This window comes from Larus michahellis, chromosome 14 (assembly GCF_964199755.1).
Source record: "Larus michahellis chromosome 14, bLarMic1.1, whole genome shotgun sequence".
Taxonomy (NCBI): domain Eukaryota; kingdom Metazoa; phylum Chordata; class Aves; order Charadriiformes; family Laridae; genus Larus; species Larus michahellis.
Window position 1 is genome coordinate 5,636,090 of NC_133909.1, and position 22,524 is coordinate 5,658,613.

A 22,524-nucleotide genomic window follows, 5' to 3' on the forward strand; every position below is an offset into this window, starting at 1 on the left:
CAGTTTGATTCCAAGCTGGGGAATTTTCCATTTTATTCCTGTAGCACCCTAACACTTCACACTTCACAATTTCATTCTAAACATCATCTCCCAGGAAAAAGTCCCAAGTGAATGGTCATCCTAATAAGGCCCCGGTCATGGAGGAGTTTAGGTGCATATTCATCTTCAAGCCCACAATAATCCTTTCAAACTTATGAGACAAGTTGTGCTTCAGGGTGTAGCAAGACTCAGGCCTAGACGGCCTTTCTTTTGAGTCAGTCTTCCAGTTTACTATGAAATTAAAGAAATCTTATGGGATTTTTTTTTTTTTTAGGAGATACCCAGGCAATTGGAGAATTATTTTAATATAAGCTATATAATTAATGTAATTTCAGAAAGTTTATTTGAAAGAAGCCACCGGACTACAGCTTCCCTTCGCCTTAATTAATAGTAAAATATATCGTTGCATGTACAGGCACAACTGTTCTTGATACTTGCAAGAAACATCCCTGTGTGGCAGTGCTAGAGACAGCAGCTCTACCCTGATGCCTTCTAGACAAAAGAAGCTGGGTTTTTTGCTAAGACAATGGTCCAAACTACCCTTTTCAGGAGAAAATCATGGCATAATCAGCTACAGATATAGGAAGGAAAAGGCAGTGGTTTTTGTAAGACAGCAGGGATGCGGTCTCTGGGCCCTGCGACCTACTTTGCCACCGGGTAACTGTTCCTCCATCATTCTGCTGTTTGATCTCACCTCTCCTCGGCTTATTCATCTGGAAGATTCACTTAATTATATTAGTCAACTTCACGGAGGTGTCTTGAAGCTTAATTAAGGTCTGGAAAGCCCGTCAAGAGCCGCTGGCAGAATGCACTGAAGAAGTGGTTGATATGAGACGTGGAGCTGGGGCAGGAAAATATGGCATGATGGGTTTGGGCATATAGTGTAGAATAGAACAGAATGGAGCTATAGAGTCTGTGACTGTCACGGACTGTGTTTTCAGGTTATGCCAGGAACTCTTGGGAAATCCCAGGCGTGCTGATGAGTTACCAGCATAAACACTCATTTTCCTGTTTTATGGTATCTAAGTGTGTGTTACCCTTATTTCTTTTCCATATAGCTAATTTTGAGAGGCGACTGCATACACCAACGCTGTGCGTGGAAATGTAACAAACACAGCATCAGTTTTGCGCTGACTCTTAGCAAAATCGGCCGATGCGTGAAAGTTGGTCGGGGTACCTGTGGCCGGTTGCTGTCAGCTCTCATTTCGCCCTCGGGAGGATTTTCGCCTGACGCACCCCAAGGGGTGAATTGACATTCATCGCTCCTCCAGGGGAAGAAACATATGGAGGCTCCACTGGGACAAACTCCGTGATTGGAATTGCCAATCAGTGCGTGTCTGAGCCTCAGCTGGGAAAACCTCACTGCTAACAAGCCTTCATGCTCCCCCAGTTCTCGTTGCAATCTGTCAGCTGCTAAGTACGGTTTCAGCAGCGCTCGAGCCGGTGAGCAACCTACGGCACAGCTTATTACGCAGAGGCGGTAGCCTCTTGCATATTTTAGGTGCCGGCAGATTCTATTATCAAGACCTACTAGGTCTTCCCTATCACTTGGTAAAATTGGATGGCCTTAAAAATGAAATATTTAGTTGGAAAGTAAAAGAGAACGCTTTCTGCTTAGTTTGAGGAAAATTTCTGAGAGTGTTGCATTTGGGGCTTTCAAATACTTCACTCTCTTTGTAAGCTCTGAATTTTGTCTGTTTGTTTACGCTCCTTTTGCTGGGAAATGGCGTGCTATTGTTTCCTTATAGTTTCCGCGGAGCTTGAAATTGCTGGCTATGCAGGAGGAAATTAGTTTGTAATTAAAGCCAAGTTAATAACGATTCCCATGGAGCCTACTTGGTCCTCTTGCTTGGAGCAAGGCGCCGTGCCTTTGTGGTTGCTGTGAGGGTGGTCAGGCTCGGCTGCCCGGCCGGCAGGGAGGTGTCGGAGGGATGGTTATCACGCTGCGGTAACCGCTCAGCATACGTGCAGGCAGGGCTTAATGTCTTTCAAGCCCTCGTGCCCCACCAATTAGAGAGGATGGCATTACATTGAAACAAGACGGCGAGGAACAGAGCAGTTTTCAACCTGCAGCCAGCAGATTATTTTTGAGAGGGGCAGAAAAGGTAACCGAGCAAAGAAAGCTTCGGGCTTAAACTTGCCATACGTGAGTCTGTGCCTTTACCAGGGATCACTTTTTTTAAGGGGACGTTACAATTGGAAAATGCTTGGAAACTCATTCATTGCAATGTGCTGCCCTGTTGGTGTGGACCGAGTTTGTGTGCCACTGATGTCTGCCGCCGTGGCGGGGACCAAGGGGCTGCGGTCCCCGCGGTGTGGGTGTTGGATCTGCTGAACAGTGTGCGGAGCGTTGCGTCTTGCACTGCTCTGTCTCTGAGACTCGGTATGGCCCCGTGTCCAGACATCCGTGTGCACCACGGTACCTGGAGGAGCCCGTTCGCGGGGTACACCGTACCCTGCATCCCTGTGGCGGTTCCATTCTGTGTCCCACCGGATCGGAAAGAGCTGAGCTGCCTCGACTGTGGCAGGAGGGAGTTAGCCAGGGCCTGCCTCTGAGATTCTGGGCTTCATAGTCCAAAAGGGAAGATGGTGAGGAAGCGATGGAAGGTGATGATTGCCTGAGACCATATGCTGCATTGCCTAAGTCAGAAATTAAATTCAAGATCTCGGCTCCTCCCACCATCCCTGGACGTATTTAAAAGACGTGTAGATGTGGTGCTGAGAGACATGGTTTAGTGGTAACTTGGCGGTGCTCAGTTAATGGTTGGACTTGATGATCTTGAAGGTCTCTTCCAACCAAAACGATTTTACGACTCTCTGATTCTATAGTGTCCAAGGCGCAGGCTGTCTGTGTGCAGTCAGACTCCTTGGCTGGTTGACTGCCGTTTGAAGGAATACGGGTGGGATGTGTTTTGGTTTTGTATAGTTGGAGACACCCTGAGCACTTGCTAAAGGGGGTCCCTGGAGTTTCCAGTGTGACTTGCTCGTATTTTTGAGACAGATTTTAATTCCCCTTTTACACTTAAAGGTTTTAGTTCTGTCAGATGCTGAGGATGAAGTCATGAGGCGAGCTGGAAAGTTTTCTGGATGTTTTGACTGAGCACCTTTTTTCTCAAGGAAACAAGCCTTAGAGAGTCATACTTCTCGTGCACGTTTGCCTGTTTCTCTTACAAACTCCAAAATCTCTTGGTCATTTTCTAGGCACTGAGGTGGTGGATGTCAAATATATGAATTCCCTGTGTAGGGATGAGCAGCAAACTGCCTTCCCGGTGTGCAGATACCATGGGCACTGTTTAATGGGAGGGAGGAAGGGGTGCATTTGGCTGCTCTGAGCTCTGGACTGCAATAAAAAAAAAGTTAAACATCTCAACAGAAATCCCACTTTCACGAGTGACCTCAGCGCTTGGCCAGAATCACATGGGGCTTAGTTCCAGCTCTGATGTAAGCATTTAATCTCGTCCTGGAATCGGCGTATATTAGGCACATGAAGTAGCATTACACACTTGCATGCTTTTGCATATCTGGGCCTGAAAGCCCGTGTCTAAGTAGTATTTAGTTTCCTGAGTGTCTAAGTCACTTTTTGAGAATGGGATGTGGGCTAGATTCAAGTGGGCTTAGAAATCTGAATATAAATGATGATACTGAAGGCTTTCGCCCAGCTCCTGCCGTACCCTAAAGGCACCCAGCTCCATAGGTATCTCTTCTTTTTGTCTTAAAGCTTCCCAGAGCTGCTGGCCCAGCAGTGCTGATAGGCTGGGTGTTACCAGGAGCAAAGTGTGCCCCCACTAGCACCTTGAGCATGGGGATGTCCATACCAGGTGTGAAGATACTGCTTTTCCTTTCCCATAGAATCATGAAATGACTGGGGTTGGGAGGCCGTCTTGTCACCTCTGCTCTTTTCCTTTTGACCCGGTGTAGCTTGTGTTCTTCATTTGGAGGAAGGGAGCGTTTGCCCACCCCAGAAGAGCTTGCAGCCAGCCTACGGAGGTGGGTGTGACCCACCCTTGAGCTGGATCTCTGCCTTGGTGAGCCCTCGAAGCATTGAAAGAGACTCTGGGCTGGGTTGCAAAAAAAACCAAAACAAACGGTGAACCCTGCTCTGTTCTGTAGAAGGAAAGGCACAGGGCTCTCTCACCACCATCTATTCCCTTTAACAGCCCTTTTGCCATACCTGGAGGATTGTCTGCCACAATGGGGAGGAAAGACCAAAGACAGAAATGAAAACTTAGGAAATTCCTCAAATGCTTAAAATAAACTCCTTGACACAAAAAAAAAAAAAAAAGTGACTCTCCTTTCGAAAGGTTGCAATTATGCTGGGTAAGATCCATCTCACCTGGCCTGTGAGACGGCACCCGGATCTCGACATCTGCACCGAGCACTCAGACCTCATTTACCATCAATGGAAAGAAATGGGCACCTCCAGCAGGCAATTGCTCTCATCTTGAGGTGGCTGCCTAAAATAGGTCAGACAAATCACTCCAATTTCTCTCCACTTATGCATTTAAGAGACTAACTCGAGTATAGACACTTGCCTTGTGGACCTCTGACACCAGGTGAGATGAATCCCTCCTGAAGTGACAACAAATCCCGGCCTCTCAAAGCAAGGAAGGGAATGACTGGGGAGGTCCCAAATCCTACGCTGGCAGGGTGATGAGTCAACGTGTACACAAAAATGAATATTTCACCAGAATGCCTCAACCTTCGCTCTTACTACTTGGAGGATTTGGGAACATTTGAAGGGGTGATTAGGATTAATCCAGTTACTGGAGTAAGTCACTTTCAGAGCCTTAGCTGTAAAACAATATTAGTTATCAGCATCCTCCTGCGATGATGTGGTGTTCTGTGAGTTCTGAAAAAGGAGATTTTCCTCTGAAACAGCCTCTTCACACTTTCCCTGAGTGAAGTATTTTGCTACTCAGATTTGTGATTTAATAATCATAAATAATAGAGCCCTTAGTGCTATATTTTTAAATGACTGAATGGTGAGAATCTACTTTAAGAAATTGTATGAATGCCTATCACTTGTGTGCATACAAATGTATTCAATTAGCACTCAAATCTTGAGTTATCTCCTGATGGAAGGCAAAACCTTTTGAATTCAGTCCCATGCAAGAAATACTGTGTCATTTAACTCACAAAAGGATGCCATGCACTTAACAGATAATGACTGAAGAGGATTTTGCTGTATTGCCTGCTCAGCTGCTTGTGAGGACAAAGAAAATAATTCCCCTTTTAGGATCCTACGGGGTAATGAGGAAACCCTCTCTGCACTGATCTCAAATAACACTGAGTAGGGGAAAGGAAAGAGCCCGATGGGCTAAACTGGCTGCGATTTCATTGTCATGGTCTCCCATGTACTTTCCATGTTTTGTCTGTGATGCTAAGCCAGTGGCTAACCTGTCTCTGAACCTGCCACCAGCACACGGAGATTACTCACCCTGGATACTGCACTTCAGCAAATGCAGAATTAGCCCTGGCTAAGTAATCTTGTTAGCGTGATTCAGTGTTAAATGGATCTCGATTAAATGGGCCTTTATATTGTCCCAGCTGGAGATGATAAGCCTCCACAAGGAAATGGCAGGAGACCGAAGGAAATTGCTTTATTTCAGACTGGGACGTTTAACCCCATAAAACACTTTCTGCTCCCCCTCTGCCTTTACTTCTGCTCCCTTGCATGGCACCATTTACTTTTGCCCTTGGTGGCCGTGGGGGACAGGAGGGACCCAGGGCAAGGGCTGGAGCATCTCTCCGTGCCACCTGTTCGCCAGGACAAGAGCTGGGTGATGGCAGATGCCTGTGAAAGAGCAGGATGGCTCTGATGGCCAAGGTGGTGGTTGGGTGGTGGGCTCCCTCTGTGGTTCTTTTATGAGACTAATAACTCCTTCGTTAGGACAGTGGGGTTTTTTCAAACTCTCAATCCAGGTGTTAGTGCTGGGCTGTCCGAGCATCCAAGGGTCAGCGCAACTAGTGCCACCGATAGTTTATTAACGCCAAACACCACCGGGGGACAATCTGCAGTCTCATCTTAGAAATAGATTGCTTAAATGCGCCACTGGGACTTCTTGGGAATGGCTTGGGGTTTATCTGTGCGAGATAGAAATCAGCGCGGCGTGTTGGTGTATCAGAACCTGACACTTCATTTCTCCTCGCTATTAGATTTGTCAGCGCGCGCGGGCTGGGTAAGAGGGAAAAGGCATTAAAACTTCAAATGCCAAGACGAACTATGGGGCACTGGTGTGACAGGGATGGAGAGCTGGGACTCCCCAGTACCAGGGTTTCTTCCTCTGCAGTGCGAACCGACTTTGCCCTCCGAGGGCTCCTGTTAGTCAGAAGCAAGAACTAAGCGGGTGCGATGCTGTGTTGCAGGTGAAAGTGGGCAAGATTCGAGAGGGGAAAAAAAAAATAATCAGTTAAAGCACCTCATCTGCGGCCCCTGCTAATGGTTATTGTTAGTAAAAGGCTTCCTGGGACAGACAACAAGGTGGGCATCACGCTGCCTGTCTCACCCCCACATCAGCACGTGCTCTCCTCCTGCCTCTGCTCTCCTCCTGCTCTGTATTATCTAATACATTTTCTCTATGCATGTCTGATGCGACTTCAAAATACGGATTATCTCCACGGAGTCAGAGACCCTAACAGGACACACAGGAAATCTCTGCTCCGTAGCAAGTCAGATGGTCTGATATCTTTTTTCCAGACCTTTGACAGAAATATGGTAAACATGCAATTACTTGAATTTTTCCATAAATTTTGCATTTGAGGTGGATTTACATGCTTGTGATATTTTCCAGACGTGAATCCCAGCCCTGCAAAAGCAGCTGGTTTGAGAATGGCTGCAGACGGGCAAGAAATGATATAATCTATTAGAGATTTCCTTCATTATCCCTCTAATCAAGGCTTCTATCAGTCTCCTTTGATGCGCTGCTGGAAAAAAAGATCTTCAAGTAAACTGATGCTGGAGATAATTAATTAACTTGCCATCCTCCTGCCTTACAGACAGCGACAGTGTAAGAAAGAAGAAGTGTCCTTTGCAATTACTGGTCTGTGGTTTTCCATTCTAGTGCTGACAGCTTGTAGGACATGAAGTGGAAAAGCATTTTACCAAACTTTCAGGCTTTGACCATCAATTCCTTCACTTGAGAATATTTTCTCCTGCTTGTATTTCTCGTGCTGTTGGATAACACTCTTGATGGTGAAAAATGGATATAATACTTGAACAGTTATAGTTGTATGTAGTCTAGCCTGGTAATATTATCTTCCTTATGCTTTCCTTACAGCAAATGCCCTCACCTCTGCTGTCCTCAGATTATTATACATGAAATCCACTTTTATTAGGGTAGAATAGAAAATTGAGAGTAAGAACTGGGTCAGTGGAGTAATATTGATGATGCAGGCTGCTAGAGGCATTCCCCAAAATTTTTCATAGAGGCTTGGCAGTAGATGAGGGGAACAATTTCTGTGCTGGGAACCCAGCTTTTTCATACGAAATTCTTTTTCCAAATATCTGTGCAGTCCCAGGTCCTGTAAAGTCGCGGTTTCCCTTTCTAATGATTTAAAAGCTAAGACTTAAATTTCTCCATCATCTCAGACCAAAGCTGGGGTAGCAGGAGGAGCTTTGCAGTCCAGTTTACCAACCTCAGACAACTTCTCCTTTTACGAAGTGTGTCCTTTTGGCTTAGGATTTCCTGTGTTTCTGGCTCTTTGAGTCCTTGAAATAACATTTCTAATTCTGAGCTAGCCTATCTCTTCTTAAATTTTCCATTTTTGGTGCTGCTTGAGCAGCTAGACGGGAGAGAGCACGGCTGAGCGGGCAGACTGACAGAGCTTTAAACACGGTGCCACTCGACACCACTCAGAGCGGATCCAAAACACCATCAGCAAAACACTGACAACAACCCCTTTTCCAAAGGCAATTTCCCCAGAAATATCAAGAGTGGGGCAGCTGAGGGGAAAAGCACGTAATAAAGGCAAGACTGAGTTTAGAAAGTCTTCTAGCAAAATCAGGGACTTAACTCATTGTCAGTAGCCAGCGGCGGCTACGGGCAGAGTGGATTTATGGCAAGGCAAAACTTCTTTAATTTGATTCTGGTTCGGTCACCAGAGGCTGGTATGTAAATCAATTAATACTTGTAGGAGTCACTAAAGACTGAAAAAGCCAGGGGTAGTATTTCTAAAGTGGCAGAATCTTGTACTTTTCTTTCTGGAAACAGGCTTTCCTGTGTAAACCCTTACAAAAAAGGAAGCCCAAGAAGTGCCAACGTGCACCAGAGCGTATTGCTCGCTCGTTGTTTTTAATACATCTCCTCCTCTTCTGTGTGCTGGTGGGACTGCAGGCTCCTGGGGAGGTAGCACACTGCTGCAGACAGTACATCGCGTCGAATGGTATCATAGCGCTTCACTTCCAACGCTGAGGGATCTTCTCTTGTCCTCTGGAGTGGATGAAAAACTTTAACTTATGGACGTGTCTTCCCACTGCTTCATCTGCATTTTTTCAACGTTATTACTAAATTAATGCTTTTGTGAATTGTTTGTTGGCTCTAGTTGGTTCCTGGTGAGGTCAGGGGCGAGAGTGAACACCCCAAAAGGCGAGCGGTGCTGGCAGGCTTTCAAGGACCCACGACACCTCGTGTAGGGTTATCTCTGGGTGGAAAAAGTGTAGTTCCTGGAAACTACACTGCCGGGGGAGGCAACCCGGTGGGATGTTCAAAACCCTGCTCCCACCAAATCCTCACCAACATTTACTCTTTTTGAAAACAGCTCTGCCAAGGTCAAGGAACGAATCAATACGGGAATAAATATATGAAGACTATTTTTGAGTTATTTGCTTACCTAGACGGCTTTCTTATCATCTACCCATGTTTTTAGAGCAGTTATGGTGGGTGCTGTTGCAGAACGCACTCAGTAGCTGTCTATGATCAGCAGCCGAGTCGTCAGCTCTCAGCAGTTGAAGGTTGTGGTGGTTTGCTCCTTGGAAGGTCCTCTTCCATGGCACATCGGGTATCAGGTCCCCAGTGCTGCTGCTCTGGGAACGGGGACCAAAGGGGACAGATGCCTTTTGGTAAAAGTGGTCACCTTTAGAAGGTTAGAAAACCTCCCTCTTCTTGACTGCCTTTCTGGGGAAATAGGGGATGTTTTCATCTTCAAGGCATCTGCTTGCAACATTTAACAGTCTGAAATTGCCAGTTATAAAAGGAACTCTCTTGCAAACTATAAATCCTTGTCTTGGCCTATAAGTACTGGAAAGCTCCTAATGAATGTCCTTTCTCACACACTCCTTGTACACAGAACTCTTAAAAAAAAAAAAAAATCTGCTAATTAATTTTAAGCCTCTTTGTGGCAAAGCCTAAGAACTGGATTTACCAAGAGACCAGGGGGTCCATCTGGTGCAAAAAGCTCGCTCCCATGCCAAGGTATTTGTTTCATGGAGGGTTTCGGACCTAGAAATTTCCAATTGGCAGCAGTGTCAGTTGTACTGGCGGATTTCTTAATGTGTTGAGGGAATGGTGAAAAGGGCCCTCAGCCAGAAGCTGGAATGGCTTCCTGGATTGCTCCCATGCGTGGAACACATGCACCATGGCTTCTTCCCACAGGATTGTTCCAAATAATGGGGTCAAATCTGATGGTAGTGCTAGGCTTTAGAAGTGGGGCAAATAAAGCATCGTGGGAGCCCAGTGAAGCTTTTGCAAGTTTTATTGTCCAGGTTCCCTCAAAACTCCTTTAAATAAAGACAGTTAGATGCAGCATCGTTTCATATCAGCATAAACTCTACTAAGCAGGTCTGCATTGCACAGGCGTCCTCTAGAAGTCTCTGTAAAGTGGAGAAGGTACAAGCAGGGTCCCAACATCTCTGCCCTTCCCCAGCCAAACCAGGTTTGGCAGGGAAATGCAGAAGCTTGGTAATGAAACTCATAGTTTTTACACCGCAACAAATTCGGACATCGGAACTTTGTGGTGACAGAGGATACAGATGCGGGTCACTCTGCTCCGAAAGTGAAGGCACTTGTTTTTCAAACTGAGGAAAATTCAGCCAAGCAAAATAGCGTTTACAGCACACAGCTGCGAGGCTGGTCCGGGGCAGAGTGCAGTGGCACGCACGTGTGCTTTTTGCGCCTCCTCTTCTGCAAAAACTGTTCTGTGTCTTTCATCATCTTGGTCACCTTTCCTCACACGGTTTCTAATTCTGATGTATCTTTTTCAAGGAGCGCGTTGTATCCATGTTAATGCAAATTTACTTGAATTCTCCAAAAGATTTGGATTGACTTTGGGTTGGAGAGAGGCAGGGAAAGCAACAGCGCCTACTCCTTTTATCTTAATCTGTTCCTCTGTCCTAATTAGCAATACACTTGCTCACAGAGAGGGAAGAGTTTGACGGATGGAAAAAATAAAATGAACTGAGTAGAGAGAATTATGCAAGTTTTTAATTGTGTATCACATGCAATGATGATAATGGATGTAAACACAAAATGCATCTTTTTTTCTCCCAATATAGGAGCGTCCCATCCTTTCTAACCGAACCGCTGTTTGACAAGCATTTTTTCGTTGTTTTTTTTTCTGTCTTTCAGCAAAGGATAAACCATCAGATAAGCCTTTACCAGAAAACAGCCTTTGAAGGAGTCAAGAACAGGTAGGGATTTTGCTTTGGACGATATCCGTGAAAAATATTTGTTTGTATGTTTGCTGATGAGCTGTGCGACCATGCAGGACCAGGCCGGGGGAGCAGCTTGCACGCACATGTGTGTGGGTCATACCCGAGTGACCACCTGTAACCAGCTCAGCACCGTGCTGCCCACCTGGCGTACTCAGCGGTGGTGAGACCGGGACGGTGTGTGGCCTCCAGTGCTGGTCAAGAGACAGGAGAGCTGGAGATATAAATGGAGTCAAAGCGAGATACTGAGTTTTCCCATTCTTCCCCTTTTTTGCATTCTTTTAATGAACATATTGGACAGGGAAATATGCTTCATCCCATACTTGTGTGTATAAAAAAATAATGCAGGTGTGAACGATGTCCAAGTGGAGAGCAGTGACGAGAGGGGTTCCTCAGGGGTTGGTATTGGGATGGGTGCTATTTAACCTCTTTGTTGGCAACACGGATGTTGGGATTGAGTGCACCCTCAGCAATTTTGCTGATGACATCAAGCTGTGTGACACAGTCGACACACTGGAAGGATGGGATGCCATCCAGAGGGACCTGGACAGGCTGGAGAGGTGGGCCCGTGCCAACCTCATGAAGTTCAACATGGCCAAGTGCAAGGTCCTGCACCTGGGTTGAGGTAATCCCAGCACAAATCCAGGCTGGGCGGAGAAAGGGTTGAGAGCAGCCCTGAGGAGAAGGACTTGGGGGTGTTGGTTGATAAGAAGCTCAACGTGAGCCGGCGATGTTTGAATTTTTAATTCCTCTCCTGCTATGTTTCCTTGGTTATTGGTCAAGTCCAGCTTTATCTCAAAGCTCAGACCAGTGAGACACATCTTGTGGCTGATTGCATCTGATGGGGGAGAAAGGGGCTTTTACTGGAATCTTGCTTTTAATCTTTGTGTACGAATTAGGACAAATTAGGACAGTGTGGGCCATGCAGCTGGTCATGGCTTGACCACAATGTGATGCTGAGCCCCACGCTAAGTAGTGCCAAGTGGAGAGAAAGGGCCTGATGGCTCTGCTGGCAAACCGAACCCATGTGAACTGAGGACAACTCATGGGAGAAGCTATGTCAGTTCAGAGTGGACACGGAAAGGGGCTAAAAAGACCAGAGTCATTGGTTGCCTGGGTTTCAGAGCTGGTTGGAACTTCACTGCCTGAGCTTTTCTTTCTGAAACAAAGTTATGAGCCAAAAAGCAGTCACATACTGAGCTTAATTAATGCAGAGGTTAACTTGCTCTACCCATACTCCAAGTCATCTGGCAATGATGCAAACGTGCTTTGGGCAATGCTGAGCTAATCAGCTGGTTGAAAGATGGAGTATTTTAGCTCCAGTTAGGTGCCAGGTTATCATATCCTCATTTCTTCAGGATGTGGGGAAAGCAAGCACGCGTCTGCCTGCAGAGTGCTGGGCAAGCAGTCCTGGGGTGACGGGCCGGGGATCGGCGGCTCTGCAGAGCAAACCAGGCTGCAGATCCACCTTGGGGAATGCAGCTGGAGAGCAACAAGTTGCCCCCTTCCCTCAGCATCATGAGCTCTGTCCCTCTGGGTTTTGAGTCAGAAATCTTGCTGTGCTGGGTTGGATTGCTGTGTTGGGAGTTTCATGTCCTACTAAAGACACGGTCCTGTGTTTCATTAGCTGGAGGCTCGCTCGGTAACGTGCTGTCAGCACGGGCTGAAGTCGTGTTCTTGTCAGCGAGACGTACGGACGGGTGCCAGTCCCTGGCTGAAGAGCAGACCAGTGCTGACGTGTTTGCATTTCCACGTGCGTGCCATTGCTTGGCAGATTTCGTGGTAGGTGCAGTTGTAGTCACTTGATATAACTGAAAGGAAATCCACGTTCCTTTTTCTTAATATAAGCCCAGGGGCTTTGTGCTCCTGTTGGTTACTGGAGCGATACTGGGCCTGCCAGAGCTGACATGTGCACGTGGGGACCGTGCAGACCTTTCTGAGGGGCTGGGTGGCACAAGGGCACTTGCACAGACGGTGTCACTTTGGGGCATGTTTTAGAGCGTGCATTTAAGTATTGTTACCGGGGGAGACTTGGCAACAGGTCATTTGAGGGCAGCCGGCCGTGCGGATAGCCAGATTGCCTGGGCTGTCTTTAAAGGGTTTATCCCGAGAGGCAGCTGTCCTGTTTGAAATCCAGCCAACAGCCAGGTAGGATCCCACATTGCCCTGCCGTACCCAGGCGCTCACCGGACCCGACCCTGCTGAAATGGTTGCATCGGCTATCGGGGATGTCGCTGGGTTCCGGACGGGCTGGTGTCCCCCCACCTCCTCCCCATCCAGGCAGGAGCCAGGAGCAGGGGGCGAATCTCCAGATTTCCTTCCAGGAGGGCAGCGCTGAGCTCTCGAGAGCTCTTCCTCCTGTAACAGATTAGAATATGCTGAACTATGAAGACTTGTCTTAATTAATGCTTTAAATAAGGTTACAGCTAGAGCTGGGGAAATAATCAATAGTGAATCATCTACTCGGCGAATTCAGCTCTTTTCCGCGGGTGACTTATCTGTAAACAGCTTGCAGTTTTCTCCATTCATTCATTATTTAGAATTATTTCCCAAATAATTCCTTCGAATTGCTTTTGGTCTGCGGCTTGTTTGCAAGCAACGTGTTGAGAGCATCTGATACTCGCTAGTCAAGCTGTGATCATTAGTTTTCGGTGGGACGAGCAGGTTCTGTGGCCTCGTGCTGGGTCCCTGAGTGGAACAGCCCAGCTCTTCCCATCCTCTTTAATGAATTCCGAATAGCTTTGGGCGAATGTCCCCCGCACCTCGCGCAGCATCCATCCCCGCTCGCCGCCAACCACCTCGTTAGTTAAGACTCATCAGGGTGTAAGGGCTGCAGCACGGATTCAGACTCCGTCTCCTCTGGGTTTTTCCTGAACCAGCCCGCATTTGCTCTATGGCTTTATCAGCCGCAGGAGCTCCAAGATAAGTCTTAGTGGCCGCCGGTGTTTTCACAGTAATGAGCCTGCTTGGGCCAACAGTGGCAAAAACGCCAGAGGCCGTCTGGCACCCCGTTCAACCCAGCTTTGCCCTTACAGCCCCAGTTCAACCTTGCTGGTGTCCAGGTGCGCAGCGGACTTGTCTCCGCAGCCAGAGCCCAACCCTCATTTCCACGTGTCGCTGTGTCCAAAGTGGCCGCGGCCCTGGAAGAAAATCACCAGCAATCCCAGGGCTCTCGCCATGTCCCCGGCTAGCAACATGCCTTCCCCTGTTATCATCACCGCGCCGTCGCAGCTCCAACAAGGCTGTGGCAGCTTTGACGATTAAAAGGGTTTCTACTTGATAAGAACTGGAGTGAAACTCATTTCAGGTAGCAGCCAAACAGCTGCTGGATGGTACGCAGTTTCATTTACTGCTGACACGAACTGGATTGTTTTAAGCAGAGGACGTAAATAGGCTCTGACATAAATCAAAGAAAACACCAGCTGCGGGTCAGCCGCACTCTGGGGATTCGCTTCTGTGTATCTGCCAAGAGACCAGACAGGAGGAGCCTGCTGCTCTCCTACATCACTCGGGCTTCTCTGGGCTGCAGGAGGGAGGATTGCCCTGTGCTGGGGGATTTTGACAGGTCCTTCCAGCTTCCAGCACAGTTATAGCCCCCCATAAGGCAGATCTTAGGATGCGGCTGCAAAAGCCAAGCGCTGGCAATGGGACCGAGGTATCTCCTGGCAGCGTGGTGCTGGGAAGCAGCCGGTGCTGGCACAGGAGCCCAGCCCTCTTCTCTGGGAGTGAATGGGAGCCTTGGTAACTGAATCGAGGGGAACTTGTCACCTCTTGCCCTATGGGATGTATCTGTCCCTGTCCCCGGAGTTGTGGTTGCTGGGAAGGGTCCTTCATCCCTCCACGGTGAAGCCACCACTCACCCCTTCCCACCGCCATGACCAGTGGTTTGCTGGGGGCGGGCATCACCTCTGCCGCGGACGGCGACGTGGAGAATTTGGGGAGGTATCAGGGGTTTTCACTGTATAGAGTGGCATAGCTCAGAGGTAGAGAGAGATCACTCCAGATATCTTTTCTCTGGAAGGAAGACAGGAGGAGAAAGGAATGCTGCCTAAAAATTAACAAATCCTGACCTCGGCCGAAAGATGAGCCCAGCACAAAAAGCCACCAAGTCCCCGCAGCCAGCCACGGTGTCCCAGGGCTGCACACCCCCCCTGCCTCGCTGCCTCGGTCCCTTCACGACTGACACACAGAGGCAAAACAGAAGCATCCCCCTTGGCCTGCCTCTTCCCTGCTCCGAGTCCCCGCGGCAGCCGTGCCCCACCACCCCGGTGCTGTAGGAGCAGGGGAAGAGGGCTGGGTTGGGGGTGTTGTTTTTTTTGTTTTGTTTTTTTTTTTTTCTTCCTCTCCTTAAGTCAAAATCAATGATGATGACAGAGTTATAAGGTGAGCGATGGGAAAGAAGAAGAAAGCACCCGGTGTCAAATTTGATGCAGGAGGCGGTTAGAGGAACCTATTACTAGTTCTGTTGCCTTAGGGTATGTTGGTGGGTACATGGGAGAGTGTAATGTCAGCGAAACGGGAGAGCAGTCTCTTTCCCCTTGAACCCGTATCATTAATGTGGAAGGCATACATTGTCAGCTATTAGTCTGGAGGGGAGGGAGAATAGCAGGCGAGATGTCTTAGTTTGGAAATGGAGTCTGACTCATCATCGTCTGGTGTGTGAAGGATGGAGGGTTATTGTAAGTGGTGTTGTTGTTGCTGTGATTATTATGAGTATTATAGCATTTGGGAGAAGATGGGGCTCTGAGGGCTCTGCTGCCTGTCACTGCAGCTTTTGATGAGCAAAGACTGAAAAGCTCGGTGTGGTGAACGCTCGGGGTGATTTCAGCCTGATTCCAAAGCGCGATGGTGGCGTCAATGGCAGGGGTGCTCTGTGTGACCGGGGACGGAGCAGCTCCGTGTCCCCACCCAGCAGTAACACCGGGCGCTGCCGAGGGGACACGGGTTGTTGTGGGAGAGACTTTGCAAGAGAAATTAAATAAAAATTTAACAAACTGGCCTCGATTATGCCTACTGCTGCTGTAATCACTGGTGGACAATGAGGAATTGTACCCTGTGACACAGGGAAGATCTGCAGGCGCAGATTTGGGGTCTGATCTGAAGTTTGCATGACTCCCTCCCTGGAGATGATGCCGAGGAGGGTGTCAGTCCGTCTGCTTTGCCCCTCCGCAGCAGCTTTTCTCCGAAGTCGCCAAATATTTTGTGCAACCTCAGATGAACCCGTTTTCAAAAAGGCCAACGACGGTGGTTGCTGCGGACGCGGCTAGCACGTCACCCTCCCGCACCTCGGCTCCCCGGCTCCGACTTACCCGCTTGATACAGTTTCCCTCATTTAGGAAATGTAAATAATTCCTTGGGCTCCGTTAATCCCAAGATTACACGGGTAATTCCTGTTTGCATTAATGGGAGGATCTCTCTCAAATTCTCTGCATGTGAATGAGCATCACAGGGGCTCGCACACCGAGCCCAGCGCAGACGCCTCCCCTCCTCCCCTGCCGGCTGCGCGCAGCGGAGGATCTGAAAGGAAACACAAAATTAGATCTTTTGCCTCGGGATGATCATTTTTTTTGGAGGCGCATCGCAAATGATGTCTATTATTAACTCCGGCCGTTAGTCCCTTCCTCCCCTGTCTGGCTTTGCCATTGCGACTTTCAGAGTCATCTCGCAGGTGCGGCTGCAGGAGCGTGGGGAGATGGAGAACGTTGGCGCTGCTCCACGAGGTGTGAGAAAAATAGGGTTACGAGCAAGTTAGGCGAGTCCATCCCCTCTGTGCCTTCACACACTGAAGCGGTGTGTACAGACGCCCCAGAATCCCAGATTTTGGATTCCTGGGATGCCCATCTGGGGATGCTGCATTACCCCAAGCCTTTTGTTCCCACACCCTGTCTGGACAGGAGAAGTCAAGCTTAAAAGTGGCTGTGGCTCCAAGAAACCAGGGGAAAGAAGCCGGGGTCACCCGGCAGCGAGAAAGGCAGAGAGCGGACTCAGCTGGCTGCATCGCGCCTCCTTGCTGCTGTTCATGACCGAATCTCCCACTGCTGCTCGCAGGGGAAAATAATTAATTAAGCCAATTAATGAAGATAAATTGGAGTAGCGGCTTTGGAAAAATACCATCGGTCAACAGCAAGCGGTTCCCTGGAGCGGGCCGCGGAGGCAGCGGTCTCCCAGCAGGGCTGCGGTGGCACTGGGCCTTCTCCCGCCAGCGGTGGCCGCGTGGCACCGCTCGCCTGCCCTCGCCACGGCCTCGCCGAGGTGCCACGGTCACCCCTGCCATCGGCTTTCACCCGCAGTTGTGGCCAGGAGCCCTAGGGAGGGATGCTGTTTTAGGAGCTGGGCGTGTTTAAGGTAATAACAAAATAAAAGAAAAAGGAGGAAAAAAAAAAAACATCCCAAAAAACTGCCAGACATCAGTCAGTGCTCGGCACTGAGTCAGGCCAGGGGATGCTGCCGGGGCCACGTCAGAGCTCCAGCCTCGGGGGCTGTCACTCAGCTCCTTCATTAGGAGGGAAAAAAAGTGCTCGGGAGCCTTGGCTTCCCACGGTGATTTTTATTTCAAAGCTCTTGCAAATGAGGGTAAAGCGAGTACGAGGTTCACTTTTGCATGTGGGTTGCTGAATGAAAAAAAAAAAAAAAGAAAAAGAGAAAATAATAATCTTAGTTTTGGCAATGATTTGGTAGTTGTAAAGAGAGGGAATCCAGTTGGGGATGGGGGGATCTGGGGTTGTTCCTGGGGTTGGGGTGAGAGGAGGTTGAAAAAGCCAGAAAATCCTTTATTTTGCTGTGAAATGTGTGCGCCGTTGGTATTGGCTTAAAAAAAAAAAAAGGCAGTTAGCTGAGCAGCAAGATTGCTTTTCTTGTATTATTCCAAAAACATAGGGCTGATATTTATTTCATTAGAGTAAACCTTTTTGTAGCTGGTAAATGAATTCCAGGAAGTGAAAGGAACCCCAGGATCAGGGACTTTACTTCATTTGGGATTGTGTGCAGCTAATATTCTGGTTAAATAAATACATTTTACTAATTGGATTACTCAGACAGTGTAATATACTGCTGGATTTCCAACACGATGCTAATAAATTGTGTGAAGAACTTAATCATGTTAGCTTCCAAAAAGCTTGTAAGAGATGAAATTAAAAAATAAGTAGAAGTTGACATCTATTGCATTTCACAGTGTCTTCATTTTCCTCATCCTTCTTAGAGTTCTCCTTACCGGAGCGTGGCTGATGTGGATTTTTTTAATTTTTTTTTTTTTTTTTAATCTGCCTGTGGTTAGGAGAGGACACAGCGTTAGAGTAGGTCCCGTGGGATGGTGGCACCCGGCTTGTGTTTGTCTCCTGATTCGTGTCAAGGTAGAGGGAGCGAGACCTTAAAGTCGTCTTCTGGAGGCAAAGGTGCTGCGGTTAATTTTCTTGGATGCACGCAGAGGGCAATGAGGCTGGCGAGGCGACGGAGCACCCGATGCTCCCCAAAGTTGGAAAGGCTGATGCTGAGGATGCGGAGCGAGCCCGTGGTGGGGTCTGGCACCAGGGGGGCAGGGTGCAGGGTGGCTGCTTCACCCGGCACGTCCCACAGGTCGGTGCGGTCGGTAGGAGCCCCGCTCGGCGCTGGGGAGGTGTTAATGGGGTGTGCTGAGCATCCGAGTTCCTCCGCATCAGCAAAATGATGGAGCACGCAACGCTGCCACCATAATTCATCATTACTGAAACACCGCTACTCAATTCACCTGCGTGTTTCCACCAGAAAGAGAAAATGGAAGAAATCCTTTTCTTTCCTTTTTTTTTTTTTCCCCCTTCTTTGATAGAAATATACAGCGAGAGAGTGAATGGCTCTTCCTCTCCAAGAATCGGTGACAAATGGGCTGTTAAAAACAGATAACTTGTAGCCCCATCAATAGAATAACACCATGGGTTATATAGAGAGCTCAAGATGTATTATTTAAGCTGCAGCCAGCTGTCAATAGGGTCTGCTCTTTACTGAGAAATAAATGCCAGGCAAAGGGAGTTTTGTGGCTTGAGCCAAAGGGCCAGGGAGCCGGCTAATTGATGAAGCCTGCTCTGAGCCTCCAGCGAGGAGGACAGCCCGCTTGCTGCTCACACAGGTCAAAGGCAGTGCTCTAACGCCCACGGTGTTATCTTGGGGTAAGGATGCTCGCTCGCTCCCCCCTCGAGTTATACCCCTGCTTCTTCCCCGAGGGGTTCCCTCTGCTGTGTACAGACCGGTGTGGGACAAGGTTTGCCGCGATACCAGTTCACGCGGGCTCGATACCAGCACCTCCATAGACTCATAGAACCGTAGGGTCACCTAGGTTGGAAGAGACCTTCCAGATCGAGTCCAACCATCAACCTAACTCTGACAAAAAAACATAACTAAACCATCTCTCTAAGCACTATGTCTACCCGTCTTTTAAATATCTCTGGGGATGGTGACTCCACCACTTCCCTGGGCGGCCTGTTCCAATGTTTAAAACCCTTTCAGTGTAAAACTTTTTTCCTAATATCCAGTCCAAACCTCCCCAGGCACAACTTGAGGCCATTTCCTCTTGTCCTATTGCCTGTGACTTGGCGGAAGAGACCGACCCCCACCTTTCTACAACCGAGGATGGAAATAATTGTGCGTGTGTTTGCCTTTGCAAATAGCTCATCCAAATGATGCTCCAGCACCAGGAGCTAAGGGGTTAAAGCACCCCTTCCCTTGCTCACAAGATGCCTGTTTGGATGCCCCTAAATTTTTCGGATGTATTTGATGCGTCAAATGGTGATAATTGTTGTATCAAAGGGGCACGTGGGGGAATAATTTGCCTTTCTGAAGCGCTGCGAGATCTTCAGATGAAACGCTGGGCTGCTGTGATTGGCACTAAAAGGAAGGAATTGCCAATTCTTATTACAGAGCCGGTTCCCCAGGAAGGTTTAGACGTGTGTCTTGGCGCTCGCGTTTTGGTAACCAGAAATCGTGGCCCCCCCTTCCCTCCCCGAGCCCCTCTGGTTTTTAGCGTGATGCACATGTAAGCGAAGGCGGGCTCTGAACGGGTGATTTCCACGGAGACGACATTCTCACGCGAAGGCAGGAGCCAGCTCGTTTCCATCTGTGTTTCGCAGAGTCAAATCCAAAACCCCCAGGTCAAGCAAAGTGCCTGGGAGCCGCAGGGACTCCAAAAAAACAAATCCAAAAGCGCAAAATCCAGCCTGGCACCCCCAGTCGATGCTTGTGCACATCGAGCCCCCGGCTGAGCAGCACCTTGGCTGTACAACTCTGTGCACAGAGCAACAAAATCTCTGCACCGCTGTGCCCCCCCTCTCCCCCTCCCATTTATATCTCCTCCTGATCAAAGTTTCCTTTTTTTTTTTTTTTTTTAATTCCCCATTTGTAAGAAGTATTGTCTGCATGAAGCCTCACCCTGCATTTATTTATATTTTCGCCCACAGCGGGATTTAAAAACAACAAACCAGCCCCTGAAACGGCAGCAGCTTCCCCATAACCTGAACCTCATTGAAATACTAATAACTGGGTTTTGATGCAGCTTTGTGGGTATTAATGCAAATGTTTTTCTGACTCTCCAGGTTTAATAGCAACAGCTTATACAACTCTAATTAGCATAACAAAATTCAGTGATGAGGAGTAAAATGCTTGTCTTGTTTGATGTTTCCTGGTAATTAGCAAGAATAATGATTTATGCAGCGTTCCTGGTTCTCGGCTCACAAAAGATGGCAGAGAGCACTCTCAGCAGTTAACTCTGGTCTTGTGGGGAAGACGCAGCTGATGGAAAATCCATGTGCCTGCGTGTGCCCTGAGTCGCAGAGGCGCTCGAGCGGTGCCTGCGGTACTGTGCATCCGAGGACGGATGGAGTCCGAGGGCCGGGGAAGTTTCCCTGCGCGCGCTCGCTCGCGTGTGCCGGTCCACGCAGGGTTGTACGATAAGGTGCGGGCACACGTGCTCGCGCCGAGCCCTCAATGCCTGCCCTGCCTTTGGGATAGGGATAGGCAGCGAACGTTGCGGGGTCAAGGCATGGCTTTTGGTTTAGAGATCGGATCTGTGTCTCTTCAAGTTGCTAAATTTTCCCTTGTGCGTGCAACTGGGCAGATTTCCTTCTCTTATTGCAAATATTGGAGACAGGGAGCCCCTGAAGCACCTCTGCTGCTGCGGAGGGAAGGAGGTTTCTCCCCTGCCGTGCCCTCTCGGTGCCAGCACTCGCCTGGCGAGGAGGCGAAGCTGCTGCTGCGCAGCCCACGTTTGCTCATCCTGGCAGCAGCATGCGGCGTTCATCCCCAAAGAAACCTTTTCTCCCTGCCTTCAGCTGGCTCTTTGACCCGAGGCTTTGTAAAACACAGCGACACGACTTGCGCGCTCTGCTTTGGGCCAGGAGGAGTTAAAAGGTCAAAAGAAAAGAGGCAGTTGCTGGCATGGCAGGCACCGGCATTTCCCAGGTTGCAGCCCTGTCTGCTCCGCCTGTGTTTGCAGACCCGGGGCTCTGGATCGCTTTTAATATTTCTCCCCGACTATGAACCCTTTTCCTTGGCTCCATGGGGAACAGCAGGCTCTGCCTGGCTTCCTTCATCCCTCCCCTTGACTTGCGTAAGAGGGGAAGGATTAAAAGCTGCTGCTGCCTTTGCCACCGAGGGGCAGCCCCAGTGGTACCCACAGTGCTCCATCACCTGCCGCGGGAGAGATGGTGGGCACAGTCCGTGCCAAGTACCTCTGGGGAATGCTCTCGGTGGTCCCTCTCCTTGCCCGTGCCATTAAATGTGTTAGGAATTATGGTCTTCCCACCAAGCTGGGCACACGAAGCCCTTGTATTGGCCACAGACTGCTATCTTTGTCTCCTGCTAGCTCCTGCCCAATCCCCCGGCACCATCCTCTCCTTACAAAAGCTTTCATTGTATTAACAGCCATAAAGTAAACCATCCAGGGCAGTAAATTTTGAACGAATAAAAAAGAAACCCTCCCTTTATGCGGTATGTAGTTGACTTTATGGAGGGCAGTGCTGAAGGCACTTATTGAGATAAACATTCCGGCTGAGTTTTTAAAAGGACTAAATAATGTTGGCCATTTGTGGGTAGGTAAGACGACAAAATTAGGAGAGAAGTTAAACTACCTGCTACTGAGCATCAGATGAGTGTCTGTGGCAATCTGGAAGCGATCTCTGCCTGTGCACGCAGCTCCCTGCGCAGGGCCTTGGCCAGCGCAGCAGAGAGGGGAGCTGCCGTGTTTCTTAAGTACCAGAGCTTGGATGCCGCAGCAGACATGTCGGTAGCCTGATCCAATACAGCAAATCCTTTGTTTCCTCGCTAAGAAAGCTAATTTTGCGAAGCAAAAGGCTGAATGATGTATAATCTGTGAGTGCCTCTGGTCTGTGGCGCTCCTGGGAGAGAGAAATTGTCATCTGAGGGATAGGACAGATGCAACCAGGGCTGCTCCGTTGTATTTCCTCCTTCCCTCCGCCCTCCCAGTGTTTCTGAAATGGCTCCTACCATGAGACACCCCGAGACAAGATGTGTTCATTCATATTAATAACATTGGAGTATTTGCATGGGTAAGGTGGCTCAGAGAGAGGCATTCATGATGAGAAGAATAATTTGGTCCAGCCAGTCTTTGCAAACCACTCTGGGGAAAAGCTTCCCCACCTCGGCTGCGGTGGGAAGCTTTCGCTGTGCTGTTCGCGTAAGGAAGCACAAGCCGATCTGACAAGCTGCAAACGCCGGTGTGGAAATGTCCCCTCCGTCCCCTGGGCACGGGCAGCTCCTCCCTGCCCATCGCTGCTTCCCGGGGCGGCTCACCCCGGCGGCAGTGAGAGGGGCTGACCCCCCGCCGGCTGCCAGGGACCTGCGGGGCCCTTGGGGAGACC